General features: G+C 46.2%; 1 long non-coding RNA gene across 2 annotated transcripts; it reads left to right on the plus strand.

Annotated features, from left to right (window-relative positions):
- The first annotated feature begins 537 nt into the window (after positions 1-537).
- Positions 538-26,692, plus strand: LOC148144434 (uncharacterized). Of its 2 annotated transcripts, none has more exons than XR_015751506.1 (3): positions 538-699; positions 8,518-8,622; positions 26,628-26,692. It is a non-coding gene; the product is annotated as an uncharacterized LOC148144434 (long non-coding RNA). The 2 variants fall into 2 exon arrangements; XR_015751505.1 differs by lacking the exon at positions 26,628-26,692 and adding an exon at positions 9,964-10,272.
- The last annotated feature ends 685 nt before the right edge of the window (positions 26,693-27,377 follow it).

Below are 27,377 nucleotides of genomic sequence, written 5' to 3' on the forward strand. Positions count from 1 at the left end.
AAATGCAGAGCTTTTCTAAGAAAAATGTCAGTCTGACTCAACATTGGGACACAGACAGAATTCACACCTATTGTCTCTTAAAGGGATATTTCTGCTTTTCTGCTTATAAATAGGGCAACGTATCTTCGAAATGTAGATTCATTTAGATATAACTGCGTCACTTTACATATTAAGATATCCCTTTGAATGTGCCCACATCCCTTTGAAATGTAATCTTGTCCATTTAAACCTCTTTATTTGCAGAAGTAGCCCGTTAAAAAGTCCATGTCCCTTTAAAATGCAGATTGCCCCCTTTAGATATGACGCCGTTCCGTTAGATGTCGGAATAACTGTTTAAATTGAGCCGTGAGCTTTCCCAATGTAGACAGGGCTCCTGGAAACGTGGCAGTGTCCCCCCTGCAGCTGCAGAGCGAGACAGGAGAGTTTGTTTTTGTGAATGAGCAGTTGTAGCGCGAGGTGGCTGTTGCTTGGTGACGGTGAGGCTCCCCGGCCCCGCCCATCCCCCCGTGCAGACGTCACGCGGGGGCGAAGGCGGTTGGGAGGAGAAGTCGCTCGAGCGGGGAAGCGGCGGGAGGGCGGCCGTTAGGAAAATGGCGCCGTGCGGCCCGGGGCAGACACCCGTCACTGGGCACCGCCGCCTTCCTGGCGCAGCTGCTGTGTCACGGCCACACCGGCCGGCTGTACAGCAGGCAGGAGCCGGTGAGCATTCTGGAGGCGGATGGGGTTAAGGGCCTGCTTGGGAACTCGTCGGCCGCCTGGGTGGTGGAGTTCTACTGGTCGTGGGGCGGCCCCTGTGTCAACTATGGGGCCACCTGGAAGGTACTGGGCCCGGGAGGTGAAAGGTGAGGCAGGTTGTGGGGGGACGGAGGGGAAGGAATGTGGGGCCTGTCCTGTCATAGTGACATTTTACACTCACTTTCCATCTGCTTTTACTGGCGCCTGTGCTGTTTGCCCCTCACTGTGTGTTTAATCCTTGTGCTGTTTGGCCCTCACTGTTTGTTTAATCCTTGTGCTGTTTGCCCTTTGCTGTTACTTGTGCAATTGCTGAGGGTAGTGTGTAAATACTAGTGAAGGAGATTATGCACCAGCATGTATATGTTCCTCAGTCATTGAAGGGGCAGGATCTATTGAGAATGGTTGGTCAAGTGTGTGGTGTACTAAACCTTGTTAATATGGGTATAGTTATGATTTGGAGATGCCAGTGTTGGACAGGGATGTACAAAGTTAAAACTCACACAACAGCAGGTTATAGTCCAACAGGTTTAATCAGCTGATGAAGTAGCATCGCTCCGAAAGCTAGTGTGCTTCCAATTAAACCTGTTGGACTATAACCTGGTGTTGTGTGATTTTTAACTGGGTATAGTTTGATACTTGGAAAATATACTTTTTATTATTTAGTCATAGAGATGTACAGCACGGAAACAGACCCATTTGGTCTAACCTGTCCATGCTAGCCAAATATCCTAAATTAATCTAGTCACATTTGTCAGCACTTGGCTCATATCCCTCTAAGCCCTTCCTATTCATATACCCATCCAGATGCCTTTTAAATGCTGTAATTATACCGGCTTCCACTACTTCCTCTGGCAGTTCATTCCATACATGCACCACCCTCTGCACGGAAACGTTGCCCCTTAGGTACCTTTTATATCTTTCTGCTCTCACCCTAAACCTATGCCCTCTAGTTGTGAACTTCACCCCAACACTGAGGAAAAGACATAAAAACATTGAGCAGCCAGACAAATGCAAAAGCAATAAAATATCGAGACACATGGTGTAAAACAAATTATGGCTCTAACCCTTTTTGTTCTCTGAGGCATATGGACACTTAAAATCTGTCAATAACATCAGCATTGCTACAGAGCATATTGTGTACACTCCTCAGTGTCAACAAGCAGGGCACATGTTTGCCGGTGTCACCAAAACATTGGGCATGTTCCTCGCTGTCGGCAGAAAAGGGGCGAGACCTACTTTTGATGGACAAATAAGGAGCACTGGAGGACCAGAAGGAGACTTGTCCTTATGCCAATTGGAGCTCCCCTATTGTCTGAATACGGAAGGTGGACCATGAGCTGCTTAAGGTCCTGCTCCTCCTCTCACACTGAATGAAGATTGAGCTTCACCTCAGACTGCAACTTCCTTCCTCTGTCCATCATCTGTGAGTACAGCACTCTCTTTTCTCACCCCCTTTTCCATTTACGTTTCATTCTGGGGTTCAATTGTTGACTTGGAGCAACTGAAAGGAATGGGAATGAATCCAGCGAGGGGATAGACTCTGGAAAAGTTAGTCCATGTCTGTGTCTCAATTGGCAAAACAGACAGGCAGGAGTCTGGCAGAATGCAGCAAGCCAGGCAGTATCAGGAGGTGGAGAAGTCGACGTTTCGGGTGTAACCCTTGTTCAGGACTGCGGGTGAGTATAGGGAGAGCTGCAGAACAAGGGTATGCTGAGGGCAGGGTGATGAAGTGGGGATAGGTGTAGATAGGTAGAGGGTACGACCTGGTTGGTGAATGCGAGGAAGGAACCTAGTTGGTGGCAGGGAGGTGGAGGGGCAGGGGCTCAGAAGGGAGTTTGGGATGGGAAGGGAGGTTATTTGAAATTGGAGAACTCACTGTTGAGTCCTTAGGGCTGTGGACTGCTCAGGTGGAAGATGAGGTGTTGTTCCTCCAATTTGCACTTTGGTTTGTGTGGCAATGGATGGGGCCAAAAATGGTCATGTCAGAAAGGGAGTGGGAAGGGGAATGAAAATGGGTGGTGACTGGGAGGTCCGATCGGCCTCTGCAGACCTGGCTGCGATGCTCGGCAAGTTTACGCTCAGGCTCCCCGACGTAGAGAAGGCCACAATTGGCAAATACAGTACCCCAATGTAAAGTTACAGCCTTTGCTGTGAAAAAAAGTAGAAAGGTATATTGTTTAAATGGTGATATATTGGGATGTGAAGAAAGTGAGGGCTGGAGATTAGAGTCAAAAAGTGTGGTGCTGGAAAAGCACAGTAGGTCAAGCAACATCCGAGCAGTAGGACAGTCAAGGTTTTGGGCGCAAGCCCTTCATCAAGAATGATGCGTGGATGTTCAGAGGGGCATCAGTGTCCATCTGTGCCAGTTGTCAGACAGGTGCAGCAGACAATGAGCAAGGCAAGTGGTGTATTAGCAAGAGGAATTGAGTTCAGAAGCGGGGATGTCTTCCTGCAGTTAGGGGGTCATTGAATATACGAGGAGAAAGTGAGGTCTGCCGATGCTGGAGATCGGAGCTGAAAATATGTTGCTGGAACAGCGCAGCAGGTCAGGCAGCATCCAGGGAACAGGAGAATCGACGTTTGATTCCTAAAGAAGAGCTTATGCCCGAAACGTCGATTCTCCTGTTCCCAGGATGCTGCCTGACCTGCTGCGCTGTTCCAGCAACACATTTTCAGGTCATTGAATATATTCAAGGCTGAGTTCATCTGATTTTTATGTGGATGTTTATGGGGAAGGCAAGAAAATGGTCTTGAGACAAGTACAGAACCGAGTTACAGAACCATACAGCACAGAAACAGACCCTTCAGTCCAACTAGTCCATGCTGACTATGTTCACCAGCTAAACCAGTCCCACATGCCAGTGTTTTGGTCCATACCCTTCTGAACATTTCCTAATCATGTAATTATCAAAATGTCTTTTAAACCTTGTAACTGTACCTGCAAACACCACTTCCTCTGGACATTCAGTCCACACGTGAACCACTCTCAATATATTAAAAAAATTGTGCCCTTTAAGTCTTTTTAAAATCTCTTTGTCCTCTCTCATTCAAAATTTGCTCCCTCATCTTGAAACCCCCAGCCTCGGGGAAGGACACCTGTCATTCACCTCATCTCTCCCCTCATGATTTTATAAACCTTGATAAGGTCACATCTCCACCTCCTATGCTCCAGTGAAAAAGTCCCAGCCCATCCACCTAGATGCAGGTAGATCCATATCCAGTCATGATCGGTTCAATGCTGGTCCCAATTCTCTCTCACGGTGTCCAGGACAGCAAGAGACCACAAGACATAGGAGCAGAAATTAGACCACCAGGTCTGCTCATTCCATTCAATCATCGCTGATCAGTTTCTCAATCCCATTCTTCCACTTTCAACAAAGTGAAAACGGACGGAGAGAGTGTGGGATGGAGATTTTCCGCTTCTAGGGAATAATAGAGGAAAGAGAGTTCAGTATAAATTAGAAGTTTTGGGATCGGCTGATGAGCCGAGGAGTGTCAGTTGGAGTTTAATTTAGAGAAGTCTGAGGTTTGCATTTTGGTCAAGCAATCCAGGCAGGACTGATGCAGTTAGGGGAATGTTGCAAAATAAAGAGACCTTGGAGTGCAGGTTCATAGTTCCTTGAGTTTCAGGTGGATAGAATAGTGAAGAAGGCGTTTGGTTTGCTTTCCTTCATTGCTCAGAGCATTCAGTATAGGAGTTGGGAGGTCATGTAATACACCCTTCCCCCTCAAATGTGTGGTATCCAACTGCTTCATTGTTTCTCGTGAATACAGCCCACACCTCCCGCTACTGCCATAACATGAAAGCACTAGCTTTTGGAGTTCTGCTCTTTTATCAGGTGGTTGTGGAGAATAAGATCATGATCACAGAATTTATAGCCAAAGGAGTCCAGTGTCATGGAGATGTGATACATTAAACAATTTAGATTAAATCTTCCATCTTTTAGAATGGGGTTCTGTTCTTTGGTATGTTAATCCCAGAACCTGTTTTCAGTAACTTTCTCAAGAACATAATTTAAATGCAGAGCTTTTCTATCCAAAATGTCAGGCTGACTCAACATTGGGACCCAGGCAGAATTCACACCGATTGAAGGTTCGGCTGGGACTTTTTTCACTGGAGCACAGGAGGTTGAAAGGTGAAGGTGTCGGGTGCCTCATTAGCAAGTTTGCAGATGACGCTCAGATTGATGGAATATCAGATAGTGAAGGGGACTGTCAGATGATACTGCAGAATATAGATTGGAGAGTTGGGAAGAGAAATGGAGTTTAATCCAGACAAATGCGAGGTGATGCATTTTGGAAGGTGCAATTCGAGAGCAAACTATACATTAAATGGGAAGGTCCTGGGGGAAATTGATGTACAGAGAGATCTGGGTGTTCAGATCTATTGTTCTCTGAAGATGGCAATGCCTGTCAGTAGAGTGGTTAAGGCAGCATACAACATGCTTTCCATCATCGGACGGAGTACTGAGTACAAGACTGGCAGGTCATGTTAAAGTTATATAAGATTTTGGTTCAGCCACATTTGGAATACTGCTGCACAATTCCGGTCGCCAGATTTCCCAAAGGATGTGGATGCTTTGGAGAGGGTGCAGAGGAGGTTCACCAGGATGTTGCCTGTTATGGAGAGCGCTAACTATGAGGAGAGGTTGAGTACATTAGGAGTATTTTCATTGGAAATAAGGAGGTTGAGGAGGGGTCTTGATTGAGGCCTATAAAACCATGAGGCATGTAGACAGGGGTGGATAGGAAGAATTTTTTTTTTTCCCCATAGGGGAAGACTTAATTATAGGAGTCACGAGTTCAAAGTGAGAGGGGAAAAGTTTGAGGGAGATCTACATGGAAAGTTCTTTACACAGAGGGTGGTGGGTGCCTCATGCAGTGGAGGCAGTAGGGCTGGGATCGATAGCGTCATTTAAGATGTATCTCGACAGATACATGAATCGGCAGGGAGCAAAGGGATACAGATCCTCAGAAAGTAGGCGGCAGGTTTAGATAGAGAATCTCGATCAGCATAGCCTTGGAGGGCTGAAGGGCCTGTTCCTGTGCTGTAGGGTTCTTTGTTCTCTTTATAGAGGTTTCCAAAACCATGAGGGGCATAGATAAGGTGAACGGCATGTGTCATTTCAAGATTAGGCCGCAAATTAAGGTGAGAGGAGAAAGATTTTAATAAGAGATGAGGAGCACCTTTTTTGTAAACAGAGTGGTTTGTGTGTGGAATAAATGTCTAGAGGAAATAGTGGATGCTGGTTGTGTAACAACATTTAAAAGACATTTGGTTAAGTACATGAATAGGAAAGGTTCAGGGGGATATGGTCCAAACACAGGCAGGTGGGACTAGTTTAGTTTGTGAATATAGTCAGCATGGACTAGTTGGGCTGAAGGGTCTGTTTCTGTGCTGTATGACCCTTTAACTGTTCTGTACTGGTCTTAAAATCATTTTACTTGCCTTCCCCCAGAAACATCCACTTCTTTCTTGTTCTAAAATCAGACGAACTCAGCCTTGAATATATTCAATGACCCCCTAACTGCAGAGACTTCTGAACTCATTTCCTCTTGCTAATATACCACTTGCCTTGCTGATTGCTTGCTGCACCTGTCTGACAACTGGCAGTGACTGGTGTGGAAGGACGCTGAGGCCACTTTTTACATTCACACATCATTCCTGAGGAAGGGCTCATGCCTGAAACGTTGATTCTCCTGCTTCTCGGATGCTGTCTGATCTGCTGTGCTTTTCCAGTGCCACACTTTTCAACTGTCATCTCCAGCATCTGCAGTCCTCACTTTCTCCACATCCCAATATGTCACCATTTAAACAACGCACCTCCTTTCAGCGGTTATTTGTTCATAACTGAGGCTATAACTTCACACTGTGGGACTGCATTTGCCATGTGTTTGCCAATTGAGATACAGACCTGGACCAACGTTTCCCGACTCTGTCCCCTCCCTGGATTCACTCACTTTCTTCAGTTGCTGCAAGTCAACAATTGGCTTCTCATTGGTCCATTTGAAGAAGGATTTGCGCCATTTTTGCAGACAGCGAAGAGCATGAATGGCTTTTGTTGAACCAGCATGGAAACAGACCCTTTGGTCCAACCTGTCCATGCCGACCAGATATCCCATCCCAATCTAGTCCCACCTGCCAGCATTTGGCCCATATCCCTCCAAACCCTTCCTATTCATGTACCCATCCAAATGCCTCTTAAATGTTACAATTGTACCAGCCTCCACCACTTCCTCTGGCAGCTCATTCCATACACGTACCACTTTCTGTGTGAAAAAGTTTCCCAGTAGGTCTCTTTTATATCTTTCCCCTCTCACCCTAAACCTATACCCTTGACTTCTGGACTCCCCCACCCCAGGGAAAAGACTTTGTCTATCTATCCTATCCATGCCCCTTTGTAGACCTCAGCTTCCGACGCTCCAGGGAAAATAGCCCCAACCTGTTTAGCCTCTCCCTATACCTCAAATCCTCCAACCCTGGCAACATCCTTGTGAATCTTTTCTGAACTCTTTCAAGTTTCACAAAATCTTTCCAATAGGAAGGAGACCAGAATTGCACACAATATTGCAACAGTGGCCTAACCAATGTCCTGTACAACCGCCACATGACCTCCCAACTTCTGTACTCAATACTCTGACCAATAAAGGAAAGCATACCAAACACCACCTTTACAGTTCTATCTATCTGCGACGCCAGTTTCAAGGAGATATGAACCTGCACTCTGAGGTGTCTTCGTTCAGCAACACTCCCTAGGACCTTACCATTAAGTGTATAAGTCCTGCTAAGATTTGCTTTCCCAAAATGCAGCACTTCACATTTATCTGAATTAAACTCCATCTGCCACTTCTCAGCCCATTGGCCAATCTGGTCAAGATCCTGTTGTAATCTGAGGTAACCCTCATCACTGTCCACTGCACCTCCAATTTTGGTATCATCTGCAAACTTACCAACTGTACCTCTTATGCTCGCATCCAAATCATTAATGTAAATGACAAAATGTAGAGGGCCCAGCACCGATCCTTCTGGCACTCCACTGGTCACAGGCCTCCAGTCTGAAAAACAACCCTCCATCACCACCCTCTGTCTTCTACCTTTCAGCCAGTTCTGTATCCAAATGGCTAGTTCTCCCTGTATTCCATGAGATCTAATCTTGCTAATCAGTCTCCCATGGGGAACCTTGTCGAAAGCCTTACTGAAGTCTATATGGATCACATCTACCGCTCTGCCCTCCTCAATCCTCTTTACTTCCTCAAAAAACTCCAAATTTGAGACATGAGTTCCCACACAAAAAGCCATGTTGACTATCCCTAATCAGTCCTTGCCTTTCCAAACACATGTACCACCTGTCCCTCAGGACTCCCTCCAACAACGTGCCCGCCACCGATGTCAGGCTCACTGGTCTATAGTTCCCTGGATTGTCCTTACCACCCTTCTTAAACAGTGGCACCACGTTAGCCAACCTCCAGTCTTCTGGCACCTCACCTGACATGTGCAGTGTGCTGTATGGAGATGCTGTTCCTGATGGATTTAAAGTGTCCAAATGCCACAATTTCTTCCCCTGTCACTCGACATAACCGCGCACGCTGCTCGCTGTGTTTGATGTTCATCTTCCCTATAACCCTCATGATTTTATAAATCTCAAATGAGGTCACCCCTCAACCTCCTGTGCTCCAGTGAAGAGTGTCTCAGCCTCTCCTTACAACTCAAACCCTCCAGTCCTGGCAACATCCTGGTAAATCTTTACTGAACCCTTTCTAATAGAATTCTTCCTATTACAGGGCCACCAGAAGCGTTCTCAGTACTCTACAAGTGGCTTCACCAACATCCTGTACAACTTCAACATTATGTCCCAGCTCCTTTATTCAATGGTGTGAACAATTAAGGTAAGTGTGCTGAATGCCTTCTGAAGCTTCCTTCCAACCAGTGATGCAACTTTCAAAGAAGTATATATCTGAATCATTAATAAGATTACTTACAATGTGGAAACAGACCCTTCGGTCCAACAAGTCCACACCGCCCCGCCGAAGCGCAACCCACCCATACCCCCTACGTTTACCCTTTACCTAACACTACGGGCAATTTAGCATGGCCAATTCACCTGACCTGCACATCTTTGGACTGTGGGAGGAAACCGGAGCACCCGGAGGAAACCCACGCAGACACGGGGAGAACGTGCAAACTCCACACAGTCAGTCGCCTGAGGCGGGAATTGAACCCAGGTCTCTGGAGCTGTGAGGCAGCAGTGCTAACCACTGTGCCACCGTGCCGCCCACTAAACAAAAACAAACATTGCATAGGGCTTTCTGATAGAAAGGAAACCAGAATTGCATGCAATATTCCAACTGTACAGCTGTAACATGACCTCCCAACTCCTGTACTCAATACTCTGACCAATAAAGGAAAGCATACTAAATGCCATCTGCACTATCCTATTGACCTGCGACTCCACTTTCATAGAGCTGTGAACCTGCACTCTAAGGTCTTTTTGTTCAGCAACACTCCCTCGGACTTTACCATTAAGTGTACAAGTCCTTCTAAGATTTGCTTTCCCAAAATGCAGCACCTCACATTTACCTAAATTAGATTCCACTTGCCACTTCTCAGTCCATTGGCCCATCTGATCAAGATCCCATTGTAATCTGAGGTAACCTCCTTCGTTGTCCACTACACCTCCAATTTTGGTGTCATCAGCAAACTTACTATACCACTTATGCTCACATCCAAAAGGTAGTGGGCCCATTATCTATTTTCAAAGTGGAATTTACAATATATTACATGTATTGACTGCCTGCAGATTGTGCAGTCTTTGAGCAAAGTAGAATGTATTTGCAAACATCATGCTACAAAGACAAACTCCCCCCATGGATGATCTATCTCATGTGTGCATGAGATAGAGAAAAAGTCCATGTCCGTGCTGTATATCTCTGTCTATTTGATAACAGATGCTTTATTCCTGTTGGTGTAAATGTTGTTGTAATTCATAGCTGGGTACTAATAGATGTAAGGGTGACAGAATTCCTCAAGTAGGGCACTGTAAGATTCCTGGGAGACCCCTATTCCTGGTTTACTTCCTCATGAACAAACATTAAGCACGTGCGCCTATTTATGATTTTTGTTTCATTTTTTCTTGTTTGATTCCCTGCTATGACTGCACCTTGTATCAGGATGGTTGACAGGCTGGGAGATTGTGGGTTGGGTCTTGATTGAATATTTTATCGTTCCAGAAGTTATAAAATGCGGGGTCAAAGCTTTAACAGAAATCCAGCAAAGCTGAGAACAGACCGACATCTTAGTCTGTGGGAACAGGAGGATCAACACAGGACAGAAATCAGGGCCTGAAATCTGAGCTGACACCAGACCACCGTGTGATCAGTGCTTTGATTAGCAGCATCCTTCTACATCAGTCAATGCCAGTTGTCAGACAGGTGCAGCAAGGCAAGTGGTATATTAACAAGCTGAACTGAGATTAGAAGTGGGGATGTCTTCCTGCAGTTAGGGGGTCATTGAATATATTCAAGGCTGAGTTCATCTGATTTTTGAACAATAAAGTGTGGATTTCTTTGTGCGCAAGAGGTTTTTTTTTATTTTGAATGGTTTATGTGTTGGATGCAGGTACAGTATCCACGTTGAAGGTGGAAGGCAAGAAAATGGTTTTAAGACCACGACAGAACAGTTACGTTAGACAGCACAGAAACGGACCCTTCAGTCCAACTATTCCATGCTGTCTATGTTCTCAAACTAAACTGGTGCCACTTGCCAGTGTTTGGCCCATATCCGTCCACACCGTGCCTCTTCATATACTTATCCAAATGTCTTTTAAACGTTGCATCTGAATGTGCATCCACCACTTCCTCTTTACATTCACTCCACACGTGAAACACTCTGTTTATAAACAAACTTTTCCTGATTCTGTCCGCTCCGTGAATTCATTCCCTTTCCTTTCGGTTGCTGCAAGTCGTAAATTGAAGCCTAGAATGAAAAACATGGAAAAGGAGTTGTGAAGAGAGTACCATACACTCAGATGGTTGACAGAATAAGGAGGTTACAGTCTGGAGCAAACTCAATCTTCATTCGGAGAGAGCAGCAGCAGCTTCCGAAGCTCATGTTCCAACGTCTGCATTCAGACAATAGGAAGGCTCTGATTGGCAGGAGGACCAGTCACCTTCCAGATTTGGAGATGCCGGTGTTGGACTGGGGTGTGCGAAGTTAAATTTCACACAATACCAGGTGATACTCTAACAGGCTCATTTGTAAGCACTAGCATTTGGAGCACTGCTCTTTCATCAGGTGGTTGTGTCTTATGGTCCTGTTCCACAAACACCCAATGAAGAAGCTCGTGCTTCCAAATAAGCCAGTTGGACGATAACCTGGTGTTGAGTTTTAACTTTATCCACCCCAGTCCAACACCAGCACCTCCACATCATGTCTAGTGAACCAAGCACACACTTCTCAGTGCTGCCAGGAAACTACAATGCTGATGACATTGCACTCCTGAAAATTTTACAATTTCTAACAATGCTGGCTACTCATTCACTGCTGCAACCGATACACAACATTGGAAACATAGTACAGGAGACTGTCAGAAATGAGCACAGCAGGTCAGGCAGCATCTGAGGAGCAGGAACATCAACGTTTCTGGCAAAAACCTGAGGAAGGGCTTTTGCCCGAAATGTCAATTTCCCTGGTCCTCGCATGCTGCCTGACCTGCAGTGCTTTGCTAGCACCACTCTAATCTTGAATCTGATCTCCAGCATCAGCAGTTCTCACTTTCGCATGTAAAATGAGCGGTTTTAAAACAAAAACCTGTTGCAGTTTAAAGCTCTCAGTGAGAGTCTGAGCTCAGTGTGAAGTTCAGGTAATCTTTATTGTGACCCAACTTTGTTACAGCTTCAGAATCTCCCAGCAGAAAGGCATAGAAAAAGTAGCAATTTTTAAAAAATCGCTCAAGGTCAAAGTGCAACCCCTCACTTTCTTCATTATTGGTCACCACTGAGTCGTCCCTTTGTAACTGCATCCTTGGTACAGCCTTAACCTGGAGGAAGTATTGCCTCACTCAGCAATTTCAACCTGTATTCCAATCAAGTTGGATGAGCAGCGTAGAGTCCACCAGACTGTTGTGGGGCTGGAGTCACGTGTAGGCCAGACCGGGTAAAGGATGCAGCTGGGACGACTGCTCTAATAACTGCTCAAGTCTTCCCTAAAAAAGAACTGAGTGAATCAGATGGGGGTTTTCTTCCACCCCCACCCCACCGACAATGGTTTCACCGTTAGATTCTGAACTCCAGATTTCTGACCAAATTCGAATTCCACCATCTGTCACGGTGGGAATCGAACTCGGGAGCCACTGGAACTGGGTTGATAGTCCAGTTAATAAAGGCACTCGGCCGTCATTCTTTCAATCCCCTGCAATGCCACATGATCCCGCTGGTGGCTCCGCAGGTGGGAGGAGCAGTTGAAGGCCTCTCCCCTGCGTGGACTCACGGTGCCTCAGCAGGGCAGAGGCCTGGAAAAAGGCCTACCCCCACACTGTGTAGGGGAACGGCCTCTTCCCCCGTGTGGACCCACTGGTGGATCAGCAAGAAGGAAGCCTGGGTAAAGGCCTACCCGCACTCTGGGCAGCTGAAGGGCCTCTTCCCCTGTGTGGACCCGTTGGTGCCTCAACAGGTTGGAGGATTCGCGGAATGTCTTTCTGCACTCGGGGCAGCTGAAGGGCCTCTCCCCCGTGTGGACCCACCGGTGCCTCAGCAGGGCAGAGGCCTGGGTAAAGGCCTTCCCGCACTCAGGGCAGCTGATTCCCTGCTGTGACTACACTGTGCCTGGATTGTTGACTGGCTGGGAGATTGTGGATTGAGGCTTGATTGACTGAATGTTTGTTTAATCCAGAAGGTGTAGAAGGGGGGGTTCAGAGCTTCAACAGACATCCAGCAGAGCTGAGAACAGACAGACATCCACATGCCTTTTAAATGTTGTAATTGTGCCAGCCTCTACCACTTCCTCTGGCAGTTCGTTCCATACATGCACCACCCTCTGAAGTGGTTGCCCCTCCAATCTCTTAAATCATTCCACTCTCACCTCAAACATATGCCTTCTAGTTTTGGACTGCCCTACCCTGGGGAAAAGACCTTAGGGTTTCCCCTCTATCCATGGCCCTTACAAAGGTCTATAAGTTTACCCCTCAGCCTCGGATGCTCCATGGAAAATGCCCCTGGCCTATTCTTTTCTGACCCCTTTCAAAGTTTCATAACATCTTTCCTACAGCAGGGAGACCAGAACTAACTGCAGTATTCCAAAAGTGGCTTAACCAACATCCTGGACAGCCACAACATGACCTCCCAACTCATCTACTCAATGCTCTGACCAACAAAGGCTATCCTGTCTACCTGAGAACTATGGAACCTGCACTCCAAGGACTCTTTGTTCTGCAACATTCCCCCTAACTGTGTCAGTCCTGCCTGGATTACTTGACCAAAATGCAACAACTCACATTTCTCCAAATTAAATTCCATCTACCACTCTTTGGCCCATCCGATCAATTCTAATTTATAGCGAACTCACTTTTCTCTCTCATTCCCTAGAAGCTGAAAATCTCCATCCCACACACACATTCCCTCCATTCTCACTTTGCTGACTCTAATCCCTGCTGTACCTCATCCTGAAGGGTCTGGTTCATGCTGATTAACAGGCCCACACTCGGGGGGAGGGGGGAGGGGGGGTCTAATTGAAACATACATAATCTTCAAAGCCCGGACAGAGTGGACATTGCGAAGATGTTTCCATTGGTAGGACAGACTTGGGCCAGAGGGCACAGCCTTAGAGTACAGGGAAGACCTTTTAGAACGGAGAAACTTCTTCAGCCAGAGAGCGGTGAATCTGTGGAATCTATTTCCACACAAGGCTGTGCAGGCCAGGTCACTGAGGATATTTAAAACTGAGACAGATAGGTTCTTGAGTATCAAGGGGATCAAAGGTTACGGGGAGAATGGGGCAGGTGGGACTAGTTTAGTTTGTGAACACAGTCAGCATGGTCTAGTTGGATTGAAGGGTCTGTTTGTGCTCTCTGGCTCTGTAACTGTTCTAAACTGGTCTTGAAACCATTTTCATGCCTTCCTCTTGTTGAAAAATCCAATTAAGATCATGGCTAATCTATTCACCATCTGAGATCCTCCTCCCTGCATTGTCCCAACTACCCTTAATTCCCCTACCATTGCAAAAAACCCATCCAATTGTGTCTTGAATATACTTAATGAAGCTGCCTCTACTGCTTCCTGGGGCAGAGAATTCTATAGATACACTACACTCCAGGAAAAGCAGTTCCTCCTCATCTCTGTCCTAAATTTACTCCTCCTAATCTTGAGCCTGGTTTCATTCACCAGCAGAAATGACTCAATAAGTAGAGTTTCATCCTCACAGTGCAATGAATTCCCACTTTGCACCAAAACCTCGGATTTACTCACTCACTCAGTTGCTGTCTCACAAATGCAAGATTTCATTGTACCTTCTACTCCCATTAAGGGCAAAACATCTTTGAAAAGTCCTCAGAAACACTTCTGCTCTCACCGAAGATGATTAGAGTCATACAGCACAGAAACAGACCCTTTGTCCATCCACATTAAGGGCAAAGCATCTTTGAAAGCTGCTCTGAAACTCCAGACTTCACAATCACACTTCTGCTCTCACTGAAGATGATTAGAGTTATATAGAACCGAATCAGACCCTTTGTCCATCCACATATCATTCCTGATGAAGTGCTCGGGACCGAAATGTCGACTCTCCTGGTCCTCAGATGCTGCCTGACTTACCACCTTTTTTCAGCACCACACTTTGACTCTAATCTCCAACATCTGCAGTTCTCACTTTCTCCACATCCCAAAGTATCACCTTTAAACAATACATCTCCTTCCTGCTTTTTTGTTTCATAGCAAAGACTATAACTTCACATTGAGATACTGCATTTGCCGCGTGTTTGTAAATTGTGGTCTTCTCTACTTCGGGGAGACTGAGCATAAACTTGGGGAACGGATTGGCGAGCATCACAGCTGGGTCCGCAGAGGCTGACCAGACCTCCCAGTCACCATCGATTTTAATTCCCCTTCCCACTCCCTTTCTGACAAGAACATCATAGGCTTCCTCTATTGCCACAACGAACCAAACCGCAAATTAGGGAACAACACCCCATCTTCCGCCCGGGCAGACTACAGCCTGCAGGACCCAACATCGAGTACTCCAATTTCAAATAACCTCCCTTTCCATCACCCGATTCCCTTCTCAGCCCCATGCCCCTCACTACCACTCCTTTCTGCCACCAACCTGATTTCTTCCACCCAATGATTAATCTGACCGATTCTTCACCTATCCCCACTTTAGCCCCCGACCCCAGCACCCATCCCCAGTCCTGACGAAGGGTTACACCCGAAATATCGACTTCTACACCTCGTGATGCTGCCTGATTTGTTGTGCCCTTCCAGCCTCCTGTCTGTCTGTTTTGCCAATTGAGACACAGACCTCGATCACTTTTCCATAGTCCGTCCCCTCCCTGGGTTCAATCCCTTTCCTTTCAGTTGCTGTAAGTCAACAATTGAACTCCGGAAAGAAATAGAAATGGCAAAGGGGGCGAGAAAAGAGAGTGCTGTACTCACAGATCTTAGACAGAGGAAAGAATTTGCAGTCTGGGTGAAGCTCAATGTTGATTCAGGAAGAGGAGCAGGAGTAGAGCTTCAGAAATTCATGGTCCAACTTCCACATTCAGACAATGGGGTGGCTCTGATTGGCAGGAGGACCAGTTTTGTTTTGGTCCTCCACGGTTCCCTATTGGACCATCAAAGGTAGGTCGCGCGCCATTTTTTGCGGAAAGCGATGAGCATGCCCAGTGTTTAGCTGACACCGGTGGGCATGTGCACTGCGTTACTGACACCGGGAAACATGCGCAGTATGCTCACTAGGGATGCTGGTGTTCCTGTCAGATTTTAAGAGTCCAAATGCCAATACGACAAAAAAGGGGTCGAGCTACAATTTGTTTTTCCCTGTGATTCGGCATTGTATTGTTTTTGCATTCTGTCTGGCTGCTCAACTTTTGTATGTCTTTTCCCCAAGTTGCGCGAGTCCAGAACTGGGGGGCATGGGTTTAGGGTGAGAGGGGAAAGATTTCTGAGGGGCAACCTTTTTGCACAGAACGCTGGTGGGGGTCAGCCAGAGGAAGTGGTGGAGGCCAGTACAATGATAATATTTAAAATGCATCTGGATGGGGATATGAATAGGACAGATTCAGAGGGATAAGGGGCCAAATGCTGGCAAATGGGTCACTAGATTAATTTAGGATATCTGGTCGGCATAGACCGAAGGGTATGTTTCTGTGCTCTGTGACGCTATTTCTAGATAGTTGGAACCAACTTCACAAGACTAGGACTAGGCCATTCACCCCTTACAGTCAAGATCAGAGTGGTGTTGGAAATCACAGCAGGTCAGGCAGCATCCAAGGAGCAGGAAAATCGATGTTTCAGGCAAAAGCCTCGAATGCTGCTTGACCGGCTGTGCTTTTCCAGCACCACTCTAATCTTGACTCTAATCTCCTGCATCTGCAGTGCTCATTTTCGCCCATTCACCCCTTCCAGCCTGTCCTGAGCGGTGGCCTGACTGCGTTTATTTCAGTGAAAGAATCAGACAGATTTCAGCAGCTCTTTTAAAAAACTTGAACACGCTTTCTGGCTTTAACGATGTTTCTGAAGATATCATTTTAGGTTTAGGGTGTAGGTTTGATATCCAGACGTTTCATCACCTGGCTAGGTAGCATCTTCAGTGGCGACGCCAAGTGAAGCAAAGCTGTTGTCTCCTGCTTTCTATTTATTTCTTTCTCCTGGATGGGGTTCCTGGGGTTTGTGGTGATGTCATTTCCTGTTCGTTTTCTGAGAGGCTGATAGATGGTATCTCAGTCTGTGTGTTTGTTTATGGCGTTGAGGTTGGAGTGCCAGGTCTCGAGGAATTCTCTGGCAAGTCTTTGCTTAGCCTGCCCCAGGATAGATGTGTTGTCCCAGTCGAAATGATGTTTTTTTTCATCCATGTGTAGGGCTACGAGGCCTGGCACTCCAAGCACAACACCATAAACAAACACACAGATCTACATGCCATCTATCAACCCCTCAGAAAACGAACAGGAAATGACATCACCACATACCCCAGGAACCCCATCCAGGTGAAAGATATAAATAGAAAGCAGGAGACACAGCTTCGCTTCACTTGGAGGTCGCCACTGATGATGTTACCTAGCCAGGTGATGAAACATCTGGATATCAAACCTACAGCCCAGCAAGCAAATCTCCACCCTAAACCTCAACCTGAGCTACAAACCTTGCAAAAATCATTTTAGGTATTCTCAATTTTGAAGATCAGCCATTTATCACCCCTCCCAACTCCCAGGTAGAGTCATTACTATCCATTATCTCTCTCTCTCTCTCTCTCTCTCTGTTCTTTGAAGGGCTTGATACAGCGGTCAAAGATGGTTCGAGGCTTGAGAAAGGACGGGTGTGGTGGGGGCTGGGGAGAATAGAGACCAAAAGGATGGGGGACAGAGAGAGAGAGAAAATGGCAGTCAGAGGGTGGGGGTAGAGAGAGAGAATGAGTGGGGTTGATAGAGAGATTGAGTGGGGAAGAGAGAGTGGGCGTGGCGGAGAGGTGGGGAAGGGCAGGGTGTTACTAGGCACACAGATACACAAGATGGCTACTGAGCCATCAGTTGGCCAACTTGACACACAAGATGGCCACTGGATCACAATATGGAGAGAAACAGCAGAGCAGATACAGACACTGCCTGGGGCCACCAGAATGCCAGCACAATCGACTCACAACCCAGGTGATTAGTTTAAGGCGGGTGGGGGAGAGAATACACATGAGTAATGAACACTGCCCGCTGAAGTGTCTGGGTCCAGCCAACACCTCTTATAGAAGTGTCAGCGGAGCAGGTAAGGGCTGTTTGGCAGTGGCTGCTTGAAGGCTCGGTGACGTTTGTTTAACGGTTTAAATTTGAAAGTTTTTTTTTAAAAAGCGCGAAGCGGATCTGGAAGTTGGTGTAGCGTAAGCTTACCTGGGTAGGTTTCTTTCCCTATAAAAGCACGCAGGAGAGGAACCCGAGGCACTGCAGAGGTGCCTAACCTAATAATAAGAACCGTTGTGGTAAGTAGGTAAGTGCTGCATTTTGCTTGTTCTATTCTTGGACCTAGTTTGTTTTTAAAAGGTTACTTTTAGAGGGATGGCAGTGAAGGCAGTGCAATGTTCCTCTTGCAACATGTTTGAGGTGAGGGATGCCATGGTCATCCCTGCTGATTACTCTTGCAGGAAGTGCACCCATCTCCAGCTCCTCCAAGACCATGTTAGGGAACTGGAGCTGGAGTTGGACGAACTTAGGATCATTCGGGAGGCAGAGGGGGTCATAGATCGGAGCTTTAGGGAAGTAGTAACTCCAAAGATTGCAAACAGATGGATGACAGTGAGGGGGACTGGGAAGAAGCAGCCAGTGCAGGGACCCCTGCGGCCGTTACCCTCAAGAACAAGTATACCATTTTGGATACTTGTGGGGGGGACGACTTACCGGGGTAAGCAATGGGGTTCAGGCCTCTGGCATGGAGCCTGTCCCCGTTGCTCAGAAGGAAAGGGTGGAGAAGAGCAGAGCAATAGTTCGGGGCACAGATAGGCGGTTCTGTGGGGGCGAGAGAGACTCACGTTTGGTATGTTGCCTCCCAGGTGCAAGGGTACGTGACGTCTCTGATCGTGTTTTCCGGATCCTTAAGGGGGAGGGGGAGCAGCCTGAAGTCGTGGTCCACATTGGCACAAACGACATAGGTAGGAAGAGGGTTGAGGATGTTGGGCAGGCTTTCAGGGAGCTAGGTTGGAAGCTCAGAGTTAGAACAAACAGAGTTGTTGTCTCTGGTTTGTTACCCGTGCCACGTGATAGAGAGTTGAGGAATAAGGAGAGAGAACAGTTAAATGCGTGGCTACAGGGATGGTGCAGGAGGGAGGGATTCCGGTATCTGGATAACTGGGGTTCTTTCTGGGGAAGGTGGGACCTCTATAAACAGGATGGTCTACACCTGAACCTGAGGGGCACCAGTATCCTTGGGGGAAGGTTTGCTAGTGCTCTTCAGGGGGGTTTAAACTAATTCTACAGGGGCATGGGAACCTAGACTGTAGCTTTAGGGTGCAGGACCTGGAGTGTAGGGAGGTTAGGAACATGGCATCAATCTCAAAGGAGGGTGCCTGTAAACAGGAAAGTGGCTTGAAGTGTGTCTCCTTCAATGCAAGAAGTATATGAAATAAAGTAGGTGAACTTGCAGCATGGATTGGTATCTGGGATTTCGATGTTGTGGCTATTACGGAGACATGGGTAGAACAGGGACAGGATTGGCTGTTGCAGGTTCCAGGGTTTAAATGTTTTAGTAGGGTCAGAGGTGGGGGTAAAAGAGGGGGAGGTGTGGCATTGCTTGTCAAAGATAGTATTACAGCGGTGGAAAGGACGATGGATGAAGACTCGGCATCTGAGGTAGTTTGGGCTGAGGTTAGGAATAGGAAAGGTGAGGTCACCCTGTTAGGAGTTTTCTACAGGCCTCCTAATAGTCCTAGAGACGTAGAAGAAAGGATTGATTCAGGAGAAGAGTGAAAGTAATAGGGTGATTGTTATGGGGGACTTTAACTTTCCAGATATTGACTGGGAAAGCTATAGCTCGAGTTCGTTAGATGGGTCGATGTTTGTCCAATGTGTGCAGGAGGGTTTCCTGACACAATATGTAGACAGGCCAACAAGAGGTGAGGCCATACTGGATTTGGTTCTGGGTAACGAACCAGGCCAGGTGTTAGAATTGGAGGTAGGTGAGCACTTTGGGGACAGTGACCACAATTCGGTGACTTTTACTCTAGTGATGGAGAGGGATAAGTATGCACTGCAGGGCAAGAGTTATAGCTGAGGGCAGAGAAATTATGATATGGTGAGGCACGACTTAGGATGCGTGGCTTGGAAAAGTAGGCTTCAAGGGAAGGGCGCAATTGATATGTGGAGCTTGTTCAAGGAGCAACTATTGAGTGTTCTTGATAAGTATGTACCTGTCAGGCAGAGAGGAAAGGGTCGTGTGAGGGAACCGTGGTTTAATAAGGAATTGGAATCCCTTGTTAAAGGGAAGAGGGCGGCCTATGTAAAGATGAGGTGTGAAGGTTCAATTGGGGCGATTGATAGTTATAAGGTAGCCAGGAAGGATCTGAAGAGAGAGCTAAAAGCAGCAAGGAGGGGACATGAAAAGTTCTTAGTTGGTAGGATTAGGGAAAACCCAAAGGCTTTCTATAGGTATATCAGGAATAAAAGAATGACTAGAGTAGGAATAGGTCCAGTCAAGGATAGTAGTGGGAAGTTGCGTGTGGAGGCTGAAGAGATTGGGGAAGACACTGAATGAATACTTTTCGTCAGTATTCACTCAGGAACAGGACATTATTGCCGATGTGAATACTGCGTCACAATTTATTAGAATGGATGGCTTTGAGGTATGTAGGAAAGAGGTGTTGGAAATCCTGGAAAGGGTGAAAATAGATAAGTCCCCTGGGCCTGATGGCATTTATCCTAGGATTCTCTGGGAAGCAAGGGAGGAGATTGCAGAGCCATTGGCCTTGATTTTTATCTCCTCAGTGTCTACAGGAATAGTGCCAGAAGACTGGAGGATAGCAAATGTGGTTCCCTTGTTCAAGAAGGGGAGTAGGGATAACCCTAGTAACTATAGGCCGGCGAGTCTCACTTCTGTTGTGGGCAAAAGTCTTAGAGAGAATTGAAAGGGATAGGATTTATGAACATCTGGATAGGAATAATGTGATCAAGGATAGTCAGCATGGTTTTGTGAAGGGTAGGTCGTGCCTCACAAACCTTATTGAATTCTTTGAGAAGGTGAATAAGGAGGTGGACGAGGCTAAAGCGGTAGATGTGGTGTATATGGATTTTAGTAAGGCGTTTGATAAGGTTCCCCATGCTAGGCTACTGCAAAAAATACGGAGGTATGGCATTGAGGGTGAGTTGGAGGTTTGGATTAGGAATTGGTTGGCTGGAAGAAGACAGAGGGTAGTAGTTGATGGAAAAGGTTCATCTTGGAGTGCAGTTACTAGCGGTGTTCCGCAAGGATCTGTTTTGGGACCATTGCTGTTTGTCATTTTTATAAATGACCTGGAGGAGGGGCTAGAAGGTTGGGTGAGCAAGTTTGCGGATGATACGAAAGTCGGTGGAGTTGTTGACAGTGAGGAAGGATGTGGCAGGTTACAGCGGGATATCGATAAGCTGCAGAGCTGGGAAGAAAAGTGGCAAATGGAGTTCAATGTAGGTAAGTGTGAAGTGATTCACTTTGGTAAGAGTAACAAGAAGATGGGGTACTGGGCTAATGGTTGGATACTTGGTAGTGTGGATGAGCAGAGGGATCTTGGTGTCCATGTACACAGATCTCTGAAAGTTGCCATCCAGGTAAATAGTGCTGTGAAGAAGGCATATGGCGTACTGGCTTTTATTGGTAGAGGAATTGAGTTCCGGAGTCCTGAGGTCATGTTGCAAATGTATAAGACTCTGGTGCGGCCGCATCTGGAGTATTGTGTGCAGTTTTGGTCGCCATACTATAGGAAGGATGTGGAGGCACTGGAACGGGTGCAAAGGAGGTTTACCAGGATGTTGCCTGGTATGGTAGGAAGTTCGTATGAGGAAAGGCCGAGGCACTTGGGGCTGTTTTCATTGGAGAAAAGAAGGTTTAGGAGTGACTTGATAGAGGTGTACAAGATGATTAGGGGTTTAGATAGGGTTGACCATGAGAACCTTTTTCCACGTATGGAGTCAGCTATTACGAGGGGGCATAGCTTTAAATTAAGGGGTGGTAGGTATAGGACAGATGTTAGGGGTAGACTCTTTACTCAGCGAGTCGTGAGTTCATGGAATGCCCTGCCAGTAGCAGTGGTGGACTCTCCCTCTTTATGGGCATTTAAACGGGCATTGGATAGGCATATGGAGGATAGTGGGCTAGTGTAGGTTAGGTGGGCTTGGATCGGCGCAACATCGAGGGCCAAAGGGCCTGTACTGCACTGTATTTTTCTATGTTCAATGTCTTTGGGATGGATCCAAAACTTACTTCGTTAATGATTGAAAATACTTTGACCTCTGTAACTGCCTGCCAGAGAGTGTGTTGGAGTCAGATTCAATTATGGATCATTCAACTGAAAAGGAAAGCAAGGTACTGTAGTGGATGTCAGAATATGAGTTTCCTGATTGGGACTGGTCACTTGCTCCTGTTACCATTTCAGGTTGCTAACTTTTCGTTAGCATCCTGCACATGTTGGGAATTTTTCTCCTTTCTAGTATCTCAGTGACAAATCTAGTTTATGAATTGTTCCTATGATATCTCATGAGCGGGTTTATGATATTCACAGTGTTGTGGGTCACAGTGTGTCCAAGTGAGGAAAAACAAACTGTTCATCTTAAATATTTGATTTTAAACAATGGAAATAAAATTAATGTTTGGTAAACACAACTTGCTGTGTAGTAAGATCATCAGAAATAGGAATGGGAGTAAGTAATTGACCGTTGAGATGCTCTGTCTTTCATTTATCTAAATTCTCTTTCCTGCACTTGTTTTTTCATGACTTCATCTGCTGAAGTGACTACACTCCAAAAGCTTGTGATTTCAACATAAGAGCATAAGAACTAGGAGCAAGAGTCAGCCTTCCGGCCCTTCGAGTCTGCTCCACCACTCAATAAGATCATGACTAATCTTTTTGTGGACTATGCTGCACTTACCTGCGTTTTCATCATATCCTTAATTCTTTTATTTTTCAAAAACGTATCTCCTGCTTCTAGTGATTGCTGAAGTAATGTCAAATCCTTCCCTGGGCAAGGAATTCCATAGATTAACAACCCTCTGGGTGAAGAAGTTTCTTCTCAGTTCAGTTTTAAACCTGCTTCCTCTAATCTTGAGGCCATGTGCTCTTATCCTAGTCTCACCTACCAATGCAACATCATACTTCTATTTCTTTCATAATTTAATATATTTCTGTAAGATCCCCTCCAAACAAACCTGCTGGACTATAACCTAGTGTCATGTGACTTATGACTAAAAAATTTGTTATTACGCATCCTCATAGCAGTGGGATTTCAGGGCTCGAAGATAGGGACACTACCACTGCGCCTGAAAAAAACCTCTGCAGCAAATAGGCCCTCTTCTAGTGAATGAATGGGGAGAGGTTTCTTCTCAACATGGGATACAAATATTATACCCTCAGAGCCCTTTACACTAAATTGAGCCCTCTTCAGTTGAATGAATGGATGTGGAGGTGCCACAGTTGAATTGGTTGATAACGTTAAAAATCACATCTTCCCCCTGAATATGTGACATTACCGCAATAGCCCCACAGCCCGTTGCAGTAAATTGGGTCATCTGCTGTTGAATGAATGAACGGGAATGAAAAGGGTGGATACACTGACGTGATTGTGAAATTCTCCACCAATCCCAAAGCTTGTGGTCGGTACCGACTAATCGGAGAGAGATATTGCAGAGGGTGGGACCAACACGACGCACAAAGCCAGCCGCCATTGGTCAGGTGGAGTAAGGTGCGCTCTGATTGGAGGGGCCGCGAATGACGCGCGTCACTGAAGGAGGAGACGGAATGAAGAAGAAAAACAAAGATGGCGGCGCGAGGCTGCGGTTTTGTCATCGACTCAGCGGGCGGTTTCTGACGGAGGGAGGGGGGCAGACAGGCATCGTTTACCTCAGAAAATACCTTTAAAATACATTTCAAATTAAAGCCAGAACTTTTCAAACAAAAGTTGTGAAGAAAAGGAGACAGTCCCCGGTGGGGTTTATTGTTTATTTTTGTATAATTCCCGGGGCCCGGGAAGGGGGAGGTGACAGTTATCGGGTGAACGAGAAAACAAATTAAAAATGTCGGCGGTGGAGGAGAGAGAGCCGGCGCCCGCGGCTTCTTCGGCGGCGGCGGGAGCCCAGGAGCTCAACAACCCCCCGGAGCTGGAGGAAGGTCCGAGCTCCAAGAAGCGGGGGGTCCGGCTGGAGGCTGGATTTGCTCAAGGCTTGTATCTATTAACTTATTTAAATGGTACCTACTGTATGGGGCTATGGTTTACATTAAAACCGGAGGGTCATGTCAGAGTGTTTGTTTATATTGAGCAGTTGTAGTTGGTAAAATACACTCCCTGGAGGAGCACCTTCTATGATGCTGCATTTCTTGCCTTCTGCCCTTCCCCCATTTGTTAACTCTCATCTTGATTTTACTTTTTTTTTGGTCAAATTTAATTTCATATTAATGAGACTTGGTGTTCACTGTGTGTTATTAATTTGTTTGTTGAATTACTGTAAGAAAAAAATTAATGGTGTCATGTCATTTCTGATGTCAGAGTTTGACATTGAATGTGCAGATGTGAATACCAATAAGTTGTGAAAATAAATCAAGAACTTGTGGTTCTAAAAAAAAAAGCAGTTCACTGATATTAATGGCATTGTCTCATTTGAGGATGATGATTTGAGTCTGACCAACAAACCGTTTCATGTAGTCACCCAATTTAATTAAAATTTTCTTTAACTTAATTAAAGGAAATAACCCTGGCAGGCTAAAATTTGTACAATTTGTTTATAAGATTTATTTATATGTCCCTTGCTCTCGATGTGGTCTCTGCCACATTGGGGAGACTGGACGCCAACTTGCAGAACATTTCAGGGAACAGCTCTGGGACGCCAAAACGAAACGACCCCACCGCCTTGTGGCTGAACGCTTTAACTCCCCCTCCCAATCCGTCAAGGACACGCAAGTACTCTGGTGCCTTCCCCTCCAAGCTCTAGCTACCTGACGCTTGGAGGAAGAACATCTTGTCTTCTGCCTTGGGACCCACCAACTACATAGGATCAATGTAGATTTCACCAGTTTCCTTATTTCCCCTCCCCTCCCCCCACACCACACACCTTGTCCCAGATCCAGAGTTGAAAAATGTGGTGCTGGAAAAATGCCTCGAGGCCATGCCTCTAGGAATTCCCTGGCTGTTCTCTGGCATGGCACTCATCCACAGATTCTATCAACAAACACATTGACCTGGACCCAATATACCGGCCACTGCAGCAGACAGTTGGAACTGACAACCGGAAGCGGCAGAGACAAACCACTATAAATGCTGGAGGAAACATCACAGAAGCGCTTCACAAGAGGCTCCCAAGCACTGAGGATATCACCTGGACAGGAGATGAAACGTCTGCAACAAAAATTCCAAGCTCGGCGAACAGAACCACAACAATGAGCACCCGAGCTACAAATCTTCTCTCAAACTTTGAATTGAGCATAGGAGTTGGGACATCCTGTTGCAACTGTCACACGAGCCACACAACGCAAGGCGTGGTCCTTCTCTGACTTACCATCCCTTGGAATATCGGGGGGAAGACACCCCTTTAATTGTAACATTCAGGAAATATGCCTTATTTCAACAAAAATGTGCTGTGCTCACAGATGTTTGGACAGAGAAAGGGAGTTGCAGTCTGGAGTGAAGCTCAACCTTCATTCAGAAAGAGAGGAGCAGCAGTAGCTTCAGAAGCTCACCGTCCAACTTGCACATTCAGACAATAGGGGGGCTCTTCTGGGCAAAATCTGGGAATGAAGCAATGTCTCCCCCTTTCCATTCCTTATCCTGGGAGGGAGAGAGAAAGGGGGAAGCACTGTTCACTTGCAACAACGCGAGGCAGTATGAATACAAGCAGGGAGCAGACTCTGCAAAAGTCAGTTTCAGTCGGCTTCTTCTGAAATATTGTGTGCAATCCTGGTCTCCCTCCTATAGGCAGGATGTTGTGAAACTTGAAAGGATTCAGAGAAGAGTCACAAGGCTGTTGCCAGGGTAGGAGGGTTTGAACCACAAGGAGAGGCTGAATAAGATGGGGCTGTTTTCCCTCGAGCATCGCAGGCTGAATGTGTGTTTTTTAAAGAGGTTTATAAAAACTTGAGTGTGGATGGGGTGAATAATCAAGGTCTTTTCCCTGGGATAGGGGGAGTGCGGAACTAGAGGGCATAGGTTTAGGGCGAGAGGGGGAAAATTTAAAAGGGACCTTGCAGTCAACCTTTTTTTTTGCAGAGAGTGAAGCGTGTATGGAATGAGCTGCGGAGGAAGTGGTGGAGGCATCTGGATGGTTATATGCAAAGGAAGGGTTTAGAGGGATATGGACCAAGTGATGGCAAATGGAACTAGACTAATTTTGGATATCCGGTCGGCATGGACAAGTTAGATTGAAGGATCTGTTTCTGTGCTTTATGTCTCTGACTGTATGACTGGTGAAAAGCGTTGGCATTCGTCGAAACATTTATGCAACAGAAAATTATAAGAGGGTAAAGATAAGCCTCACGTCATTGATCCATGAATCCCGGTGTAGTATGGATGTATTTCCAGTAATAGAGTCAGTATGGCATGGAAGGAGTCCAAAACGACGGCTTCTTTTACAAAAAGTCACACTTAAAACTTAAATCTGAGTCTTCTGGAATTGTAAGACAACCGTGCGTTAATATAAGACAGATAAGTCTGGGGTATATGTTACATATTTGATGGAATGTTTATGGCTCTAAAAGCCTGATTTGCAGTTGTTTCTGGGCACATAATATTGCACTGCAGCATATTGTATATCTTCAGTAAGAACGTCAATACCGCATGATAGATGTCCATTCAGCAACTTGAGTGAACTCTTCCTGGAGTATGCAATCCACCACATTACCCTGCTGTATACATTTACGTATAGATCAGCACAAAGATCTTGGGTATTAAGAGAGGAAACAATGATCCACAGAAACTAGAAATGTGTGTTCTGATTTTCTATTGTGGACTGACAGCGATGACCTTTGCAATCTCTTTCCACAGGAATATTACAAGAGAAGAATTTGGAGGCAGAAATCTCAGACCAAACATCACATCGAAGTCTGACAATCGCTTGATTCACCAGGACTTGGATATTGATGGCCTTGAAAACAAAGGGGAGAAGGTCTGTCTGCTTTGTTAGGTTTTAAATGTCAGTGTGACTGGAAACTCACAGAGTCTTACATACCCACACACCAGAGTAGTGACTGGAACATGTTTTACAGAGTTCTCCAATTATCAGAGGGTTCACCAGTAACACCACACCTATGCTGTAAGTGTGAGCGAGTTTCAACTGATTGTTGAACCTGGAGAAATACGAGGACACCTGCACCATGGAGAAATCATGAAAATGCAGGGAGTGTCGGAACGGTTTCCCTTCCCCGCCTGCCCGATATTCATCAGCATTTATATACCGGGCAGCGGCCATTCACCTGCATTCAGCACAGGAAAGGCTTCACTCAGTCGCATCACCTCCTGGTCCACATTGGGGAGAAACTGCTCATCTGCCCTGTATGCTGAAGCAGATGAAGGACATTTTTTTTTTATCCTGGATGGAGCATACTGCAGGTATACCTGAAATAGATACATTTGTCTCTATCCCATTGAGTCTCCAGCACAGGGCCAGTCTGGGCTGCTCAATTGGTGTCTCAGTGTTTATTATTCTGCACCTGAGCCTACATCCACCCCTCTTCATTGCCCCCCCATCTCCCCTCCATCAGCATAAAGATATCCCCCACTTTTCGAAAGTTCACT

Source organism: Chiloscyllium plagiosum, unplaced genomic scaffold (assembly GCF_037043375.1).
Source record: "Chiloscyllium plagiosum isolate Xiang-an unplaced genomic scaffold, Cpla_swu_hap1 HiC_scaffold_27, whole genome shotgun sequence".
In the NCBI taxonomy this organism is placed as follows: domain Eukaryota; kingdom Metazoa; phylum Chordata; class Chondrichthyes; order Orectolobiformes; family Hemiscylliidae; genus Chiloscyllium; species Chiloscyllium plagiosum.